Source organism: Hippopotamus amphibius, chromosome 3 (assembly GCF_030028045.1).
Source record: "Hippopotamus amphibius kiboko isolate mHipAmp2 chromosome 3, mHipAmp2.hap2, whole genome shotgun sequence".
Classification (NCBI taxonomy): Eukaryota; Metazoa; Chordata; class Mammalia; order Artiodactyla; family Hippopotamidae; genus Hippopotamus; species Hippopotamus amphibius.
In genome coordinates this window covers 106,987,123-107,004,356 of record NC_080188.1, presented here as the reverse complement: position 1 = coordinate 107,004,356, position 17,234 = coordinate 106,987,123, and the positions used below count along the sequence as shown (strand labels likewise).

General features: G+C 34.6%; 1 pseudogene; it reads right to left on the bottom strand.

Moving 5' to 3' along the window:
• Positions 1-12,833: 12,833 nt before the first annotated feature.
• Positions 12,834-13,798, bottom strand: LOC130848558 (olfactory receptor 4C16-like; annotated as a pseudogene).
• Between the last annotated feature and the right edge of the window lie 3,436 nt (positions 13,799-17,234).

The following is a 17,234-nucleotide window of genomic DNA, read 5'->3' as shown; positions in this document are numbered from 1 at the left end:
TTCTCTAGATATTTCTTGTAAAGATGATGCTAGAATAGACACTTTTTATGTAAAAACTTTAAACTGTAATGTTTGTTTTTAAATGCAATCTTGAAGATTTATTTATCCTATTGAGTGCCTTCCTGAATCTCACCCACAACCTCTAATACATATTATTAAAAGGTATGTGTGGATAATACATACACAGACAATAATAGACTAAGTAAACACAAATTCCCCTCATATGTTTCCCTTCCATGGCAAATTTACTTCTCTTCCATAAAGTTGAAATATACATTACCTTCCTCCAAATGACAAACAACTCTTTGGAAAATATCTGATAATTAAACAGTTTGGGATGTCACAGAGGAAAAATGCAAATCTCCTTGGACTACGTGATCTCGGTCAAGGATCTTAAAATACAAGGGAATTGAACCTTGGTATCTTAATATTTGCAGAAAACTTATTTTTTCCTTTATTCATTTAAAGGAGTAATGTTTTTATAAAGTACTGACACTATTATATGGTAGGTAGTGGACATAGATGATGTGAAAGTCTCTGTTATTCCAATAGTCCATGATTTTAGCCATTCCCTTGAGTGCGTATAGCTTTTGGATTGTATGTCATCAATGTCATTAGTCTTATCATCTCTAGAAATATCTTTTTTCTTTCTTAATTTGTACATATATATTTAATGAATTAAGAATCAAAAATACATATAATTTAATTAAGTCATTTATAATTGTTGGTCTCATTAAATATTTAATCAATAGTTTCAGTATGAGATCATAGTTCTTTATCCAATCTGCAACAATACAGTCCATTTCTAAACATATTGCAAGGAAACTTGACTCTTTCAGTCACATATTAATGTTTCTAAAAAACACTATCTGTCCTCTCAAGTACAGGGATTCTTTTTTGATTCTTAAAAAAGGAGATTTTTAATCTATTTTGTAATCTGTAATATCCACATTCTAGGGAAAATATAGTTCTCAAATCAACAAATGTATATTGAAATCTTTGTATAATCAGAATCAAGATGTATTGGACAGATATAAAGATTAGCAAATGTAATGAGATAGTATCTCCATAATAAAACTAATGTAGAGGACTTTGCTGGTGGCAAAGTGGTTAAGAATTTGCTTGCCAGTGCAGGGGACATGGGTTTGAGCCCTGGTCTGGGAAGATCCCACATGCCTCAGACCAACTAAGCCCGTACACCACAACTACTGAGCCTGTGCTCTAGAGCACATGAGCCATACCTATTGAGCCACGTGCTCCTACAGCCCATGCTCTGCAACAAGAGAAGCCACCACAATGAGAAGCCTGTGCACCACAATGAAGAGTATCCCCAGCTCACCACAACTAGAGAAAGCCTGCATGCAGCAACCAAGACCCAACCCAGCCAAGAAAGAAAGAAAGAAATTTATTAAAAAAAAACAAAAAACAAAACAACAACAACAACAACAAAAACTACTCTAGAAACCAAATATTAAAAATACATATGTTGCATTTTCCAAGGCATCTTGTGCTATCCTTCTACCCTGGGACCATTTTAGGAGCTTCTATTTTCCTTGAACTTTAGGACAGAGCTGTCCAGAAACATCCCCCAGCTGGCCTTCAGTGATTGCCTGTGAGAAGGGAAATCCACTCTCCTGCTCTGTAAAGACTTTCATTACCGCTTTTCTTACCATATAAGAATAATTATTGCTTGTGCACAAGAACATGTGCTTATTCTACTTTCCATTCTGCAAAAGAGGATATTGGAAAACTCTGTTCTCAGGATATTATTCTCCACAGTTCTAATCTCAGTGCCTTGTACAATGCAAGTGTTAAGTGCCTGGAAATTGAATACTTCCTTACTACTCCTTAAAATATGTTAAGATTTATGTCATTGTAGTATGATTCTGATTATGAAACACATTAACATCAAATTTATAAAGGCTTACATCAAATTTACAGGATGTGCTCTCTATTCTATATGGTAGACAGATAAACATGCTTCCTATATATAAAGCCAGAAACAGCAACAACCACAACAACACCACCAATAACACTGAGATCAATTTGGAATACCTAATGAATCAGCTATAAATCCTCAAATAGAATATGTATTTCATATAGAATGTGGCCATGTGAGACACTAATATCCAGATACCTATTCAAATGATCACCTGAAGAATTTAGAATATTTTTTACATGAATCATTTTGCCTTACATCATGCCTGAAGAAGTGTTCCATTATTCATATCCTCCTGGTAACATTTTTGTGTGTGGTATATATGACCACATGTCCAAGATTATTTTTCCAGAATAGGGTTAACACCTTTCCTCATATTCTCAAAGGAATCTGACACAAACACAGATTACAATAGTTTGGAGACTAAACAGTATCAGTAATACAGCACATCTTTGATGAGTAGAATTTTGGTCCTATCTAAAATGTTCATTGAGACATTTGGTTGAAATCTCAAGGCATTTTTGGTGCAGACTGAATAGCTTTATGGATGTTTTGGACAGAACCAAATGTCTTGCAAGTCACATCTTCTAATAACTACAGTATTTTTTTAAACTTTTATTGAGATACAATTGACATAAAATATAACTACAGTCTTAACTCTCTAAACAAGATTGGCCAAGCTTAGACTGGCTGAATTTGTCAAACAAATAAACAGACTATTTTCGGTGTAGGGAGAAAAGGGAAGAGCTGAAAGCAAAGCAGGCAGGTGAAGGTGGAGAAGAGAACATAGAGGGTTAGGTGGATCCATCTATGCTTAAAAGTCTGCACTGCTGTGGAGACCACGGTGAGAAGCATTGCTTTCTTTAAAGATTCTCTTAAGCTATTCACCCCTCCCTAATTCAGTTACACTAACTGCCTTTTGGGGGAGAGAAGCTACAGTCACTTTATTTTTCTGTAGAATTTATCATTCTTTGTGAGATCTTATGGAAAAATCCAAATGAACTTTTTGGCCAACCCAATATAATTTGACCCTCCTGAGCGCCTCACTCTGTGTACCTAAATCCTATGATTCCTGATTCTCTTGGCTAGGAATTCTCAAGAAAATAGGTGGAGGTGAAAATCAAAATGTCACTATGAAACACAATACCCAGTACTCTCATGCTTCCCATATCTTGCTGCCCTGCATGTCATGATATTAATATTTATTTATTCTTCAGTGAAATTCTTATTAAACAGAGAAGGAAACTTTGAAGGGGGCAACAGTGGATAAGATCACCTGTGGAGGAACATTGGTCAGGGACAAATACTGATGAAAGGGAGGCTCTTACCATAAGTATCTTCAGGAACTCCTCTTCATATATAAGGCCAGTTGTTTTTCACCTTAGTGATAGATTTAAACCTCTTCACTGTTGTGTTCCCTCTGAACTTTCTCTGAGAAGTAGTTATTTACCAATCAAATTCAATCTCTGAAGTGAGCCAACTGCAAATAATAATCATATGGTATCATTTGGAAGAATGCAAAGTGCATTAATTCTCTTCTGTGAAATACAAAAAGTTAGATTATTCTTTTTCCCTCTTCTCTTATGAGTATGAGGGAAAATATAGTTATGAGATGTATGGAAACATACTACAAAGTAATATTGTGTGAATTTACAATGATACCTCTGTGAGTATAAAAATTGAGAAATTCAACATCACTTACTTCTTAGAAGATGCTCCAAATTCTCAAGTGCCCATCCATGTTTAATAGCAGCTCTCTCCAGGAACACTGAAAAATATCTTCTCTGCATTCCAGGGGGAATATGTTAAGACAGGATGATGTAAGATATTGACATCCTACTTGTATAATTCTCCAAAGCTTTCCTTCCTTTGCTGGTCAGAATTATCAAGATATATAAATCCAACTTTTGATTTGTCTATTTAACCTATAGGTATAGCAACTTAATCCTCTTCATACTCAGTAAAAAGTTAGAAACAAGGACCTGGAGTTGTTAGTAATTAGCTGACCAAAGGTACCAGAGACATAGAGGAAGAAATATAAATAGATGATGGAAGATGGTGGAGAATGGAAAGAAGAAAAAAATGATGTCCTTGTTAAAAGGGGAAGTAGATCTTCTCACTCAGTGCCCTTCTGTGAATAAGGAGGCAAACATTTTAGCTTTTATAACATTTACAAGTAAAATCCAGGGAAGGTAGTGGGGTGCCTGGAAACAGTTTCTATGCTGTGAGCTGCACACATCCCTGATCATGGAACTACACACTTAGAGCAAGTGGTTTTTTAATTAATCTATATACCTAGCTATTTTTTCAACCTGAATTGATATTACATATCTTTTCAAATTGATATCCAGTGCTTTTTCTAACTTATGTTAGTAAATATACATTTATTAAAGAATGTGTTCTTATTGAAATAAGTTTACTTACCATATATTTATCTTTTATGTATCTTTTATACAATAGCCTGGATGTTTGTCACTTTACAAAAGTTATGTCTTTTATGTCACATAAATATTCCACCAGATAGAAATCAATGATATTTCATATGAGAGAAAACTAACACTCACAGAAGTCAAGCAGCTTGCCAGGTTACACGTTTTGGAAGATGAATAGTGAGAATTGTACTAATGCCTGTTTCATTTCATGGTCTGTCCTCTTTGCATACATTTTTGTTACACTAGCCTAAGTTTAAAACCGGGGATTACTGGAAAATAAGAATAATGAAAGACACTAGAATTAATACTTAGACAATAAGCAGGGGTTGAAATACTTGTAACCACAGGCTATATAAACAAAGCTGTTCAGTAAAGAGTTGTATTTTTTTTAAGATTGAAAATTGTGTCAGGGCTCTAGAGTTAGATTTGAAAATACTTATAAGTAATGTTTTAAATTATGATATTAGAGAAGCTGACCCAAGTAAACAGAGAAAAAGGAGAATTGAACCCAATACACAATGTAGGGTTACACCAATGTTTTAAAAGCCTCACAACAGTCTCAAGATGAACATTTAAAAATCATGAGTAAAATTATGAAAAAATAGTGTTGTGACACCCAAAAATGTATATTGTCCAAAGATTTGAGTGAGTGGTCTTCATAAGAAAGCCACATGAGTACTAGTGTTTAAATCTTAGATACTTGCACATCTTGATTGAAATGACCCTTGACTAGAGAATTTAAACTAGGAAAATTTCACATAAGGGCCAGAAACTGGTTATTTCACATTCACTCCTCAGACTCTTCACATGTTCTGTCGAATACAACACTCACTAAGATCAGAGATCATGACTAGTTTTTTCTCCATCATATCTTTATCACAGTAAGTGTTTAGTAAACAAAATTTTCTAGTATCCAATTTCCTTTCAATTATTGAAAAAGCAAAGAAATATAAAGGTACAATGAGAAAACAGTGATGTCACAGAATGCTGTCATTTGCAGAGACGTGTCATACAGAAAGAAGTAGCCAAAAAGAGAAAACCAAATATCGTATAATACCCCTTATATGTGGAATCTTGAAAAATGATACAAATGAACTTATTTGTAAAGCAGTAAAAGAGACACAGACATAGACAACAATTGCATGGATACCAAGGGAAGCAGAGGGGGTGGGATAAATTGGGAGATTGGGATTGACATATGTAACTACTGTGTATAAAGTAGATACATATTCTCCCATTCTGATGAATCCAGTGACAGGGCAGGAATAAGAATGCAGATGTAGAGAATGGACTGGAGGACACAGGGTTGGGGGGGCAGGGGGGAAGTGGAAGCTGGGACGAGTGAGAGAGTAACATAGATATATATACATTACCACCTGTAAAATAGATAGCTTGTGGGAAGTTGGTGTATAACAAAGGGAGGTCAACTCTATGATGAGTGATGCTTTAGAAGGCCAGGACAGGGCAGGTGTGGGGAGTTGTGAGAGGGAGGGGATATGGGGATATATGTATCAATACAGCTGATTCACTTTGGTGTACCTCAAAAGCTGGTACAAGATTGTAAAGCAATTATATTTCAATAAAGAGCTTAAAAAAGTAGATAGATAATGAGAACCTACTGTATAGCTCAGGGAACTCTACTGAATGCTCAGTGGCAACCTAAATGTGAAGTAAATCCAAAAAAGAAGGGATATATATAGACATATAGCTGATTCAGTTTGCTGTACAACAGAAAGGAACACAACATTGTAAAGCAACTATATCCCAATAAGTATCGGAAGGAAGAAAGGAAGGAAGGGAGGGAGGGAGGGAGGGAGGAAGGAAGGAAGAGAGAGAGAGAGAGAGAGAGAGAGAGAGAGAGAAAGAGAAAGAAAGAAAGAAAGAAAGAAAGAAAGAAAGAAAGAAAGAAAGAGAAAGAAAGAGAAAGAAAGAAAGAAAGAAAGAAAGAAAGAAAGAAAGAAAGAAAAAAAGAAAGAAAGAAAGAAAGAAAGAAAGAAAAAGAAAGAAGGAAGGAAGGAAAGAAAGAAAGAAAGAAAGAAAGAAAGAAAGAAAGAAAGAAAGAAAGAAAGAAAGAAAGAGAAAGAGAGAAAGAAAGAAAGAAAGAAAGAAAGAAAGAAAGAAAGAAAGAAAGAAAGAAAGAAAGAAAGAAAAAAGAAAGGACGGAAGAAAAGAATGAAGATGGGAGGAAGGGAGGGCAGGAAGGAAAGGAAGAAAGGAAGGAAGGAAGGAAATGAAGGAAGGAAAGAAAGAAGGAAAGAAGGAAGGAAGGTATTTTTAATAATGGGACAGGAGACCTGCTTATGTTTGCAGCAAAGGGAAGGATTCTGTGAAAATGGACAGAGTGATGTGAGAGACTGAGAGGAAGATGAAGACAGAATTGAGGGAGAGGATATAGCCACTGGCCCAGGAAGAGGGGTCAGCAGGGGGGAGGGGAATAGTTATTGCTCAGAAAGATGTGAAGGATAGAATATGCAGGGATATTATGGGGTGTGAGAGTTTGCATCATGTGGCTTTGATCTTTTCAGCAAAATAGGTCGTCTTCTGGGAGTGGATCAGGGTAGTGAAAACCATGTAGAACAAGTACTGCAGATAAGGGAAGAGAGGGATTAGAAGGACATTGTACTGAAAAAGGGCCAATTTTGTCAACTAGTCATTGAGGAAGGAGAGAAAAATCAAATGAGTAAAGTTATGGTTACACAGGATTAGTTGTCATTTATTCATATTATCCTGCATGTTTCAGCCAATGAGTTGGCTCTGCACACTGTACACTCAAGAGTGTGCAATTCTAATAAATTGCTTAGTAGAATTAATGAATAAATAAAATGAAATCAAATTGAAAACAGAAATTGTGTAACACTTTGGGATTACCTTTTCCAAAAATACCTAGGTCATGGTAAATGAAATAAGCTTAACAAATTCTGTCTGAACTACACTGAGACCACTCATTTGGAAGGACAGCAGAGGAAGCTCAGGTCTTGTAACACAACAAGTAGTCCTCTAGGAATACCTTTCTCTGATGTGAGTTAGAGCACTTAGGATCAACAACACTGGGAATCAGCATCAAATGGAACATAGAAAATGACAGGTTGTCCCCATGAGAGCGTATATGTTTTTCATGATACAGTATGGAATGTGGCATCAATAAGCAGGATGCATGCAACCTTTGTAGGATATCTGCTGTTTTGCTGCACAATATCCAAACAGCTTTACAGATACATTTAGTGTGGTTCCTAGTGATGGCTAAAGATAAGATGTAAAATATGCCTTTGTGGACCCTGGTTTTTTACCTGACAGGAGAATGTCTTTTTTTTCTCCTGAATAACTGAATCCTGATTTTTCTCTGAGCAACCAGAATTTCTCAATTCATCAGTATATAAGGTTTAGGTGATGTTATCTCACAAGGTTTGGAATATGAATTCAGCTAGTTTAATCAATAACATTTTACGCAGGCTGTAATGATTGTGTCAGGGATCTATTAGCAATTGAGATAGAGCCATGACTTTCATTTGGAGTAACTTGAAAAGTCAGTGTTTTTCCCAAAAGAGTACAGATCTGGAACACTTGCCCCCCATGAGTGCAGAAAGACAACATGAAGGCAGAGCTAAAAGAGAGAACAATTTTTACAATAGAATTTCATCTGTAGAATTCACCCACATCCAAATTATTTTACCACATTTCATACATTTTATACTTTGTTTCCCCATTTTTCAATAAGAGCAGAAACACTTGTAAACTTTCCAACCAAGAACTAAAACATTACCCATAATTAAATCTCTTTCTGAGCACCTTCCTACCTGTCCGTGCTTCATTCTATAGGTAACCAATACTCTGGTATTTATAGAGGTCAGTTTTAGTTTTAAAGATAAATGAATGGAAAGTACGAGTTCCCATATGCCAACCCCTCATTATTAACATCTTGCATTATATATTTTATAATTGATGAAACTACACTGATGCATCATTACCACCCAAAGTCCATAATTTATATTAGCATTCACTCTTGATGTTACACATTCTATGGGTTTTAACTAATGTATAATATATCTGCCTTTACAGTATCACATAGATAGATTCTCTGTCCTAACTAACCCACATGTTCCTTTTAACCATGCCCTTCTCTGCTTCCCACCCAAGTGCTGGCAAACACTGCTTTTTTTACTGGACTGATAGTTTTCTCTGTCCTATATCGTACAGTTGGATTTATACAGTATACAGACTGTAATATTGGCTTCTTTCATTCAGCAACAGGATTAATGTTTCTCCATGATTTTTGTGGTTTGATAGTTCATTTCCCTTTATTGCTGAATAATATTTCACTATATGTGTGCTTCATGGTTAGTTTATCCAGTCATCTATGGAAAGAACCAGAGTGTATTTTTCATCTGGACCAAAGTTTTTAACTAATTTGGGTGATACCTAGAAACACCTTGCTGGATCATATGGTAAGTTTATGCTTAGCTTTGTAAGAAACTCCTAAACTATCTTCAAAATGACTGTACCGTTTTGTATTCCCACTGTAATGAATGAGTTCTCCCATGTCTCCATATCCTCACCAACATTTGGTAATGTTAGTGTTTTGTATGTAGTCAATCTAAAAACTGTGTGTGTGGTATCACAATGTTTTATTTGCAATTCCCTAATGACATATGATATTGAGAATCTTTTCATACACTTACTTTCCATCACTGTATCTTCTTTGGTGAGATGTTTGTGCAGGTCATTTGCCTATTTATCAAAATTGGGTTGCTTGTTTTCCTATTGTTGGTCTTAAGTGTTCTCTGAACATTTTGTATATGAGTCATTTGTCAGATAAGGATTTCACAAATAATTGCTTTCAGTCTGTGGCTAGTTTTCTTATTGTCTGAGCAGGGTGTCTTCCAGAGCAGGCACATTTAGTTTTAATGAATTCAGCTTAACATTTTTTTCAGTTTTTGATGTAAACGTAACATTTTTATAAACTTCCCTTTTTTGTGCTATTTTAGGTTCACAGCAAGTTTGAGAGGAAAATATACCATCTCCCTCTCCACTCCTCACACACAGAATCTTTTCCTCTATAAACGTTCTGAACTATGTTGTAATCAATGAACCTGACACATCATTGACACAGAGTAATTACTCAGTTCCATAGGTTGTCTTTGGGTTCACTCTTAGTGTAGTACATCTTTGGCTTTTGATCTGTGTAGAATGGCAGGTATCCACCATGTAGTATCATACTTCAGTGCCTTAAAAATCTGTGTTCTGCCTAATCATCCCTTTTGTGAAACTTAGTAAAGGAAAACCTCACTAAAATGGAGTCAGGAAGCCAGAGGGAGAGCTTTCATGCACATGTCATCAGTATAGATTCTAAAGGAAAAAGATGTATCTTACACCTCTGGCAAGATGTGATACTACTTATTACCACCATCAGAAGGAAGAAAGGTTTTCTCCTTGACTGGCAACACCTTAACCAACAAGAGATAGAACATGGTAAATGTATGTTTAGTGTTAAAATGAAGAATCAGAAATTTATCTTGTGTGGATGTGTCATTTTATATTCCCATCAACAGTGAAAACTGTATCCATAAACAGAATTTTTCTCACCACATATGCTACCTACCTAGTCTAAATTACCATGATCTCTTTTCTCATTGTTAAATGAAAATCACAGTTTCCATTCCTGATGCTCAATTAAGCAGTCAAAATAATCCTGTTAAAACATAAATTAAATCATGTCAGATATATGTCAAATGCCTACCCATTTCTCTCCAGAATAATCCCATAAGCACTTTATACTGAGATTCTCTATTATATTTCTGGTCTCATTTTCAAATATTCACTCTCATTCCCTTCTCTGGCCACATTGGGCTTCTTGATTATATTTCTTATAAAATAAGTGTATTCAATTTGCACATGCTGTCCCATCTACCTAGAATTGTATTTATTGTAAATATTCAAGATATTTTCATATTGGTCAGAATTTCTCAGCCTCAGCACTACTGAACTTTTGAGCCAGGTAGATAGTTCTTTGTAGTGATGTCCTGCCCTGTGCATTAGGAGCTGTTCCAAAGCATCCTGAAGCTCTACCTGCCAGATGCCAATAACAGTGACCAGTGCACACCCTCATTTCTATGACAACCCACAGTGTAACTAGACTTTCCACTGTCTCCTGGGAGCAAAATTTTCCATGGCAAGAACCACTGATTTCCATCTTAGTGGAAAAGTCATATCAGCTTTTCCTGACCATCCTGTTCTACATAGTATACATCCATGTCCTGAGCTGGGCCACCATCACACTCCTCAATTATCTTGCTCTTTTGGTTCTGGCATTTTTTAAAACCCCTGGTGTAATCAGTATTTGCCCAGTTTTTATTATCCGTGTTCACTATACACCTTAGTAGACTCTCTGGTAGAATGGATGTTGCTTATTTACTTCACTACTATATTTTCAACTCCTAGAATAGCACATAGCAAAAAGGGGTGTGTAATATTACTCAGTTCATCTTCATTTTGTATGTATTTTTCTGGTGTGTTTAACATTAATTTTTGACACTAACCCTCTCAGCCAATTTTAGCACAGAAAATCCTACCTGGGCCTTTGAAAGTGTTTGTTTTACATTTACTTTCTTTCAGAACCTTATGTAAATCTATAGAAGATATATTGATAGCAATATCCAAAATTATTTTGTTATTATGAAAGATTTAAACTCCTCCTACAAAAATTACATAATCTTCTGTGGTTAGTAACACTAAAAGTTTAATGCTTATGTTATGTTTAAAAAAGAGTGAAAGTAAGTAAACAGTAAGAGTGCTTTTTAAATATGTAAATATAAAAGTACTGAAGATTATCATGTGGAATAAAACTAAAACCTTTTAACACAAATTTTTCTCAATGTGAAAACATTCAAAGTAATGTTCACCATATTATAATACTCAAGTTTAAAAAAATTTTCACGCAGTTAATATAATATTGCATACTCATCAATGATTTTGTACAGTGTACTAGGGTAAACTGTAGAGTAATTGAGGGTATAAATATATGGTTTCATAAAAGATGTATTTATGTAGGAAATTTGTATAAAAATTCAAATAATGTATTTCTGAAATAGGTACTGAGAAATTGAGCTCTCTTGTGGATGTAACCTTTTTGAAAGACTTTATTTTTTAGAATAATTTTAAGTTTACTAAAAATTACACAAAAAGTACAGGGAATTCCCATAAACCCTCTGTACCCATCACAGATTATTTAATGACAACTTGCATTATTCTGATATGTACATTACAGATGAGGAGTTGATACTAATCAATTTTTACTAAAACCCATAGTTTACACTAGGGTTTACTCTATGTTTTGTAGAATTGTATTATGGGCTTTGACATACCCAATATGACACTATCTACCATTAGAGTATCAAACAGAATAGCTTTCCTTCCTTACAAATAACCCCACACTCAAAGTATGAATCCTTTTATTCCTCCTAGTTAAATTCCTAGCAACCGCATATATTTTTAATATTTTGAAATTTTTAAACTTTTCCAGAGAGAAATTTCATACATCTATTAAGTAAATATTTCTGTTTTAAGATATAAAAACCCTCTGATTTATCTCATTAATTGTTTTATTCTATTAAAGTTTAAAAATGACTAACATCAACAGTTTGCCCTCTCCACCTCTTGCTCACATAAATGTATCTTCCTTAATTTGGACCATCTATGCTACAGTCATAATAATCTAATACCATAAAAATATTACTACAATTGACATGATTCAAAAAATCTTAATAATAACCTCCCAAAATTAAAAAGAATCGAATTAGGAGCATAAAGTAGGTTTTACGAAGATAATGCTATTACAATGATAATTCCTAAAGGCAAACCTTTTAAGTTCAAAGAGCTACTTGAGAAGACTGAATTTTCTCACTGTTATATCACTGTTCTGGAAAGGTCTATGTGAGAAATTGAAGTAAAAGCTCAAGAAATGTACTGGAGATAATATATAAATATAAATCCTTCTGACAACAAGAAGTTTTTACAGTTATTTGAATCTGATACTTTTTTTTTTTACCAGAAAGAACTACTAAGTAAAAGGCCTACTATCAGATATAATGAGACTAAAGTGTCTAATAAAGCAAAGAGTTTGGAAGAGATGAAACCTGACAGTCTGTGAATATAAGCATATAAATGGATATCTAGAAGCAGAGAACACAAGAAATCTTCATGAAAAGGGACAGGAAAATATATTAGATCAGAACCACAGTGACTCTAGGCAGGCAAAAGAGGCAGAGATACTGCAGTGAAAGTATCTAAGGCAATGAGCCTTACATACCTATTTACCAGGTGCTGTGTCTTCCTCTACTGTACTTGAACACTAACCAGTGTATGTGTTCACATTGCCTATTTCCTGAAGGAACTAAACTGATGCCCAAGGAAGGGATTATATCATCACCACAGTAAGAACATAATATTCAATACAGACTTTTTCAAAGTTAACCCAGATTGTGAAAAAACATTGAAAAATTCCATCTTCTGTCATCTGAAATCAGATTCTTGTTCCACAACAACCTCATGGCATTTTTCACTTCTGTGTTCCACAGTGTATAAATCAGATGGTTGAACAAAGGGGTTCCAATTGTATAAAATACAGCTATTATCGTATCCATGGAGAAGGTGGTAGCAGGTGTGTGTATATAAATATGCAAGGACCAAAGAAAAGGATGGCCATGATGATGTGGGACACACAGGTGGAGAGGGCTTTTTCCCTCCCTTCAGCACTGTGGTTTCTCAGAGAATGCAAGATGGTAACATAGGAGAAGGTCAGCATGAAAAAACTCACTGTACAGATGGCCCCACTGTTGGACACCAAGAGTAGGTTGATTACATAGGTGTCTGCACAGGCAAGTTTCAACAAAGGATGCAATTCACAAAAATAATGATCAATCACATGGAGACCACAGAAAGGTAGAATCAAGCCTAGAAGAATCTGAAGTGTAGAATGCACACAGGACCCCACTCAGGCCACAGCCACCAACACACCACAGACTCGATGACTCATGATGATTGTGTAGTGCAGGGGCTTACAGATGGCCACATAGCAGTCTACAGGCATGAGGATTAGGATGAAGATCTCCAGGCAGACAAAGAAATGCAATGAAAAAATTTGGACTATGCACTCATTGAAAGAGATAGTGATCTTCTTCAAAAGAGAATCCACAATCATCCTAGGTGCTATGGAAGTAGAGAAGCAGGCATCTGATAAGGATAACTGGAAAAGGAAGAAGTACACTGGACTCCCAAGAGCCTTGCTGGTCTTGATGGTAGCAGTAATCAGCAGGTTACCCAGTAATGTCCCCACAAAGAAAATCAAGAAGGTGACAAAAACCATTTTCTTCCTAACAGGATCCTGGGTCAACCCAAGTAGGATAAACTCAGTCACATTATGTTTCAGCTGCATGACTCCATGAAGGAGGAGAAGGGATGAGAATAATATGGGTTATCTGTAAAAAATAAAGGTATTAATTTATGATGTGATATGTGCTTTTGTGGGACATTTTAGAAAAAAAAATAAGTATTCCTCATCAGGGACAAACTGTTGTGTCTTAGTAATTTTCTCTACCACTTTGTTCCTCAGTTTAACGACTGCTTCATAGGTTATTATGAGTCTCAATATGCTTATGAATGTGATACTTTCCAACAACAGTTTTCAAATAAATCCTCTTATTGGCTTAAGTATGATTGTGATTAACTTTTCCAATTTTATGAATGCATGTTTAGAGATGTGGCTCTGTTTTGTGATTTCTCTAAATTGTTTCATAGTCAATAATATATGTCTTATGTCTTGCATGGTGATCAGTCTGCACTTAGAATACATTTGTCTGTCCTTGGAGGTTTATGATACAAAGTCATAAAACTCTTGTACCAGATAAATAATATCTTATTTATGCATATATTTATGTTTCATATATTTATTTTACATATATATTAATGTTTTTTAATCCTAAATATATAGCATGCTCTACCTCTTCACTGTATACTTACTCCCATGAATTACAGCACAAAAACAGCAACAGGAAACACTATAGTATTTAAATAATCTGTTGTGAGCTCAATGATTGCCACTATTTTAAGTTGACTAATGATGATGAATGGAAATGAATGGTATATCATATTTGGTAATATCTGAATTTTATTTGTATCTATTTTTATTTCTCCAATTTCTGAAAATCTTTGCTTAGAGATCTGTGTCCCTGAATTTATATTTAGAAATAAACAACCATGAGTTATTAATAGTTCATGCTTTCCAATTCAGGTTTTAGCTGAAGCATCTTAGATTTGGAATTTTGGGTTTTTTGGTGTTTGTATCACCAGGCAGTTTGTGTAGGACCTGATTGATCATGGTTGCATTCCCAGTAGAGTTTATATATTTCAGGTCTATGACAGGCCCCCATCCCCTGAACAGAGCAGAGAAGCAGAATAAAAGAAGAAAATTAGATTTTTCTAAAAGATGCATAGTAGATAATCAGTAACTGCCTTCATTGAATTCGTTTTTTGTGTTGGCAAAGTCAATTATTATTCAACTTTGAAATGTCATTTTTTCAACTAAGATTTATTTTTTCAGATGTGGAAAAATATATTAGCATGGGTCATTCCATGATCAAGACTTTTTCTCTAGATCTATCTTGTGAAGATGACACTAGAAGAGACACTTTTTAGGTAAAAAATAAATAAATAAATAAACTGAAATCTTATGTATTTAAATGTAACCTGGAAGATTGATTTATCCTATTGAGTTCCTTTTTGAATCCCACCCATACCACTAATACATGGCATTAAAGGTGTGTTTTATCCAGTCACAGACAATAATAGACTAAGCAAACAAAATTTCCCTTATAAGTTTTTCTCTTCCTTGACAAATTTACTTCTCTTCAATAAACTTTAAATATACACTATCTTCCTCCAAATTACAGACAACTCTTTGGAAAATATCTGAAAGTTTTTCAGTCTGGAATGTCAAAGAGGGAAAAAAATTTATTTGGACTATGTGATCTTGGTCAAGGATCCTAAAATAAAATGTAGGAGAGATACAGTCAGCACTACAAAAAAACTTAGCTAAAAATAGAAATATAGAAAAATGCTAAAAATAAAAATAGAATAAAAAAAAAATGTCAGGACATGGAAGCAACCTAAATGCCCATCAACAGATGAATGGATAAAGAAGATGTGACATATATATACAATGGAATATTACTCAGCTATAAAAAGGAATGAAATGGAGCTATATGTAATGAGGTGGATAGACCTAGAGTTTGTCATACAGAGTGAAGTAAGCCAGAAAGAGAAAAACAAATACTTTATGCTAACTCATATATATGGAATCTAGGGGGAAAAAATGGTACTAATGAATCCAGTGACAGGGCAAGAATAAGGATGCAGATGCAGAGAATGGACTGGAGGACATGCAGTTGCGGAGGGGGGGTGGGGGGTGAAGGGGAAGCTGGGACAAAGTGAGAGAGTAGCATAGACATAGATACACTACCAACTGTAAAATAGATAGCTAGTGGGAAGCTGTTGTATAACAAAGGGAGATCAATTCAATGATGGGTGACACCTTAGCGGGCCAGGACAGTGAGAGCGAGAGGGATTCATGGGAGGGGATACGGGAATATATGTATAAATACAGCTGATTCACTTTGGTGTACCTCAAAACTGGTACAAGAGTGTAAAGCAATTATTTTCCAATAAAGAGCTTAAAAAATAAAAATAAATAAAATATAACTGAACCTGTGTATCTTAATATTTACAGGAAGTTTTTTTTTTCTTTATTCATTTAAGGGAGTAATGTTTTATAAAATATTGGGGCTTGAACATATAGTAGGTAGCGTAAGATGATGTGAATGTCTTTCTTATTCTAATCATCTTGATTTTGGCCATTCCTTTGAGTCCGTATAGATTTTGAGTAGTATGTCATCATTCTCATTAGTCTATTCACCTCTAGAAAGATCTTATTTATTTTTTACTTGTTTATGTAGTCAATTGAGAATCATACATACATATAATTTAACTCATTTATAATTGTTCATCTTCATTAAATATTTAATTGATAGTTTTCAGTATGACGCCAAGATCTTTATCCAATCTGCAGCAGTAAAGTCCATTTCTATACATACATATTCCAAGGAATCTTGACTCATTTAGTCATATATCAGTGCCTTTAAAAAAAGACAGTTTTCTATACTGTCAATATAGGGAATGTTTTTGATTCTTGGAAAAAAAAAAGGGTTTTAATCTATTTTTTATCCTACAACATCCCACGTTCTAGGGAAAACACAGTTCTCAAATCAGCAAGTGTATATTAATTCTTTGTATAATCAGAATCAAGTTGCAATGGAAGCACTTAAATATTACTAAATATATCGAGATAGTAGGCTCATAATAAAACTAATGTAGAAACCAAGGATTAAAAAATAAATAAGTATAGCCTTTTCAAAATCATCTTACCCTCTTCTTATACTCTGGCACCATTTTAGGAACTTCTATTTTCCTTGAACTTTAGGACAGAACTTCCCAGAAACATCCCCCAGATGGCCTTCAATGATTGCCCATGAGAAGGGAAATCTACTCTCCTGCTCTCTGAAGGCTTTCATTACAGCTTTCCTTACAATATAAGAATAACTATTGCTTGCACACAAGAATGTGTGTGAATATTTTACTTTCCATTCTGAAAAAGAGAATATTGGAAAACTCTGTATTCTCAGGGTATTATTATCCACAGTTCTAATCTAACTGCCTTGTACCATGTAGGTGTTGTGTCTTGAAACTGAATATTTTCCTACTTCTCTTGAAAATATGATGATCTATGTCATTGTTCTAGTACTATTCTGTTTATAAAA